Here is a 5,792-nt window from a genome sequence, read left to right as displayed (position 1 = left end):
TTTTCTCCCTCCCAATACCTCTCACCAATCATTATCTGACGGCCTAACCTCATCAGACCTTCGTACCTCACTACATCCTGTGACCACTGACCAGAACCTCGTGAGGAAGGTGCTGGTTGAAGGGTCAGGGATGGATGGTTCCTCCCCATCTTCCACATCCTCGTCTTCGGTCTGGGACCCCTCCTGCTCCCCAGACCCTTCCTGACCACTATCCATCACACCATTATTGCCTGGCCGCATTTTGTACTACGCATTCATTACGAAAATTGGCAATGCGAAATTGCCAGTTCTATACATCTGAATAACTAAATAGCACCTGCCTAACTGTCGAAGTGCAACTTCACTTCCTCATACTTTGTTTCATATACCAGAATTGCCTAAACTACATCCTCAAGACATTCTATTCCCCAAGTTACCCCTGAAAAATTGCTGCCAGGGTTGCCAGTTTTGAAATAATAAAAGAGTTTGGGCGCCTTTTATAGCGAATGAATAGGGCTACTTGGTCATTACCACAGGTTTGACCCCAGACATAATGCCTATTTTTGGTGAATTTTATTAAATTGCGGCATATGACGTATGCCGCTGATGCTCAATCCACAAAACAATTGTGGCATATAATGTATGCCGCTGACACTGTATGGGTTAAACATAGTCAAAGGTGAGAATGAAAGAATAAAAAATGAAGATGCAAACAAAAATGAGACTTTGAAAAAAAAGTAAGAGAACAAATACAAGTGGTGAACAAGAAAGTTGGAGAAACCATAAGGGACAGATTTCCAAGAAGTGGAAACTCAATGGAAAGTGAAGAAAACCAAAAATTAGGTTTTAAAGATATTGTACAAGTGGAAGAAAATGCAAAAGAGCCTTTAAAGTAAAGAGGAAGAAAATGGGGTCAGAGACACGGTTGATAAAAAAAAGTATAGTAGTTTATGATATTAAAAAGAACAATGTAGCTAGATACTTAAGAGAAAAAGAGAAAGAAATAGCAAAAATTCTGAAAGAGATCCAAGAGGATGGACAGGAAATGAAAAGGAAATAGAGGAAGTGCATAGAATGGGACTCTAAAGAAAAAAAAAAAAAAAAACAGACCACTAGAAATTAAACTAAGGTCTCAAATGATGGAAAAAAAAAAAAAAAAAAAAATTTGGCAAAAAGCCAATTATATGGGTAAAAAAGAAAAGAGGGAAAAGACACTAAGAAATGAAGCAGATGAAAAAAATGATTTTTTTTTAGTACTGGACATGAGGCTGAGAAAATGGTATGTATAAACACACACACACACACACACACACACACACACACACACACACACACACACATATATATATATATATATATATATATATATGTATAAAAGGAAACACAGGAAACAAATGAAAAACTTCAATCTAATGTATACTAAATGTGACAAAGATTACAGAAGGAAGTAATAATATGGAATCAATTATGATAAAAGTTTAAAACAGTGACATGAAAAGTAGAAAATTTGTAGTGATATGTGTGCCCCCAAAAACATATTCTTGGACAGTGACCATTACAAAATGCTGAAAGACAAAGCATGCATTAAATGAAATACTGAAAGCAGGAAAGTTAGTAATTATGGGTGACGTTAACTCTAAAGAAATATGTTGGGAGATGACAGTGAAAGGTGGAGAGGACCTTTGGGGAAATATACTACTGAACATGACCATTGAATACACAATGACTCAGTGGGTAAAAGCAAATACTAGATATAGAAACAATGAAGAACAGTCGAGACTAGACTTAATATTTATGTCAGAGGCTGAAATTGTGGATAAAATGGAATACATGACACCAATTAGGAAGAGTGGCAACATATCAATAGAGTTCGAACTAAAAGAGGAAATTGATTTGGGAAAAAATGAGAAATGCAGAAAAGGAAGACTAATGTATAACAAAACGGATTTTGAGAAACTTAGACAATTCTTTCAAAAGGTGAATTGGGAAAACTTCTTTAATAAAAAAACAAAGATGGAAGAGAAATGGACGATATTAAAAGAAATCTTTGATGAAGGAATAGATAGATATGTACCAAAGCAAAAACAGGAAAAGGTGTACATTAAATGCTGGTACAACAAAAAATGTAGTGAGGCAAAAAATAGAAGAGATAAAGCCAGGAAAAGATGAAAAAAGAGGTGAGAAATATCAAACTAAAATATGTAAAAATACGTAGGGAAAAAATAAACTATGAAAAAGACATAATAGACAAATGTAAGGGTCGACCTAAGTTATCTTACAGATATGTAAATGGTAAATTAAGAAATAACAGGAAATAGTGAAACTGCAGCAAGGGAATACGGAATGTAATGTAGAGTTGGCTGAAATTATGAACAAACATTTTAAATCTGTATTCTTAAAGGAAAATACACAAAATTGGGATGAAGGAAAGGGAGAAAGATCCCCTCCCCCATTGAAAGAAATAATTGTGACATAGAAAGAAACAATGGTTCAAATAAACTCTGATGTCTTAATACGAAAATCACATGGCCTGGACGGAATTGCAAACTGGATTATAAAAATGTAGAAATGAACTAATGGACAAAGTATATGAGATAATAGATTGCTCATTCAAAGAAGGAAAGGTACCACAAGATTGGAAATATGAAAATATTGTACCGATATATAAAGGGGGAGACAAAGAAGACCCAACAAACTATAGACCAGTCTCACTTACAAGCATAATAGCTAAGATATGTGAAAAAGTTATCAAAAGTAAATGGACTAAACATCTAGAAGAAAACAATATACTGAATCCAAAATTTGGTTTTAGACAAGGAAGATCATGTGCCACAAACTTGATTTGTTTTTATTCAAGGTTAATAGATATAATGGAAGAAAGGGACAGGTGGGCAGATTGTGCTTTTATGGATTTACAAAAGGCATTTGATAAAGTTCCACACAAAAAGCTATCAAGAAACCTGGAAATAAAAGGTGTACAAGGAAATTTATTGAAATGGATGGAAGATTTCTTGCATGGGAGAAAAATGAGGGTGGTACTTGACCTGGGAAGAAATGATAAATGGAGCCCCACAAGGTTCTGTATTAGCTCCAATGATATTTGCTATATTAATAAATGACATGATGAAGATGTGGGATGCTATATGAACTTTTTTTTTGTAGATGACGCAAAACTAGAAAAGAAAGTACAGAAAAAGACTGAATCACTGCAGAGAGACCTGGACAAAGTCTGGGAATGGAGCCAAACGTGGGAAGTGAAATTCAACATCAAGAAATGTAGTATAATGGAGTTTGGGAAAAGTAAAAAAAAAAAAAAAAAAGAATATTAGGGCAATATAAAATTGGTACAAAAGAAGTAAAAAAGCTCTGAAAAGAACCTAGGAGTATTCATTAACAAAGACATAACCAGACAAGCATATAAACCAGACAAGCATATAAACAAAATAGAGAAACCTACAACTTACTAAGATCAATGAAGGTGGCTTTTAATTACTTGAATGAAGTGATTGCAAAAAAGCTATTAGTCACACTGATAAGACCCAGATTGGAGTGCGCTGCTACACTATCGACACCACAGTACGAAAAAGAATACAAAGAAATTAAAATCCAAAGAGCAATGACAAAGATGGCGCCAACACTTTCAAAATTGACCCATGAACAAAGATTGTCTACACTGGAACAACCAACCCAGGAACAAAGAAGAGAAAGAGGAGATCTATTGGCCTTTACAGAATCATGAAAGGCATGGAAGTCCTTGATAGAGAAGACTCATTAAAGTGGGATAAAATAAAAACAAGAGGACATGAAAAGAAATAAAAGAAATTATAGTTATAGAGACCCAACGAGCCTTGCTCCTTTCCTGTATGCTACAATTAGGTAAATACACACACACACACACACACACACACACACACACACACACACACACACACACACACACACACACACACACACACACACACACACACACACACGCACACACTTCGGAGTGACAGTGTGAAGTCCTTAGTACCAACACCGACCTAGCGATTAATACTAATTGGATGAGGCTGCACCATGTACAGTGACCATGTACAGTGCACCATGTACAGTGACCAAAAACATGTCGAAAGTGACTCAGAGTGTTTACCACAGGGCAAGTTGTAGGATTGGCGAGCAGCTAGCCGAGCTCTTCTGACCCCAATCTCGTGTTGGTGTTTCCAAGGGATTTAGGCCTCGTGGGTAAGGTTAAAGGATGAAACGCACGAGAGGCTGTTTAACCGCTCAACCGCTGCGTCTGTTTAGCCGTTTTTATAGAACACACTACTTTTAATGGAATTGCGCGCATTAGCGGTTAAGTAACTAATGCGCGCAATTCCATTAAAAATAGTGTGTTCTATAAAAACGGCTAAACAGCCGCAGCGGTTGTGCGGCTAAACAGCCTCTCGTGCGTCCGTAGCCTAAATCTCCTGTCTCCACCGCCAAACTACCGCATCTTTCATCATGCCTGTAGAATCAGGTGAGTGTCTTTCGTCAATTACATCGTGGAGACTACCGACGCCCTACAAGCAGGTTTCATAAGAAGGTTCATAAGAAGTTTCAAGAACCTCAACATCAGTGAGAATACACACCAGCAATACCCCACCAGCAACGAATAATCATCCTTCGACCTTACCTTATCACTGTTTAAAACTCGCTACACCCGGTCGCAAGCAAATATCATTTCTAAATAAGAACGCCTGGCACACTATGCACTTTTGATAGACTAGTTTTCAATTTGCACAAAATGTGTATTTTCAGTGTAGTATTGCTGTTAACCCAATAAACCCATTACTATTAACAGTTCCATTACCAGTGCGGTTATCATTACAAGCGCGGTTATCATTGTCATTAGCATTGCCATGACCATGACCATAACCGTGATCATTACCGTGACCGCGACTATGACCAAGACCGTCACCATGACCATGACCATGACCGTGACCGTGACCATAACCGTGATCATTACCGTGACCGCGACTATGACCAAGACCGTCACCATGACCATGACCGTGACCATGACCATAACCATGATCATTACCATAACCAAGACCGCGACCATGACCAAGATCGCCACCATGACCAAGACCGCTACCGTGACCGTGACCATGACCGCAACCATGACTACGACCGCGACCGTGACCATGACCAAGACCGCGACCGTGACCATGACCGCAACCATGACCACGACCGCGACCGTGACCATGACCACGACCGCGACCGTGACCGTGACCATGACCGCGACCATGACCGCAACCGCGACCATGACCGCGACCGCGACCGCGACCGCGACCATGACCATGACCATGACCATGACCATGACCATGACCAGGACCAGGACCAGGACCAGGACCAGGACCAGGACCAGGACCATGACCATGACCATGACCATGACCATGACCATGACCATGACCATGACCATGACCATGACCATGACCATGACCATGACCATGACCATGACCGCGACCATGACCACGACCGCAAACATGACCACGACCGCGACCATGACCGAGACCGCGACCCCGACAGTGACCATGACCGCGACAAGGAACGCGACCGCGACCGCGACCATGACCGCGACCATGACCGCGACCATGACCACGACCGCAATCATGACCACGACCGCAACCATGACCACGACCGTGACCATGACCGCGACCGCGACCGCGACCGCGACCGTGACCATGACCGCGACCATGATCGCAACCGCGACCGCGACCATGACCATGACCACAACCTCGACCATGACCGCGACCGCGACCATGACCGCGACCGCGACCATGACCATTACCATG

This window comes from Oratosquilla oratoria, chromosome 21 (assembly GCF_046742065.1).
Source record: "Oratosquilla oratoria isolate Oo_2021 chromosome 21, ASM4674206v1, whole genome shotgun sequence".
Lineage (NCBI taxonomy): Eukaryota > Metazoa > Arthropoda > Malacostraca > Stomatopoda > Squillidae > Oratosquilla > Oratosquilla oratoria.
This window is presented reverse-complemented; position numbering follows the sequence as displayed.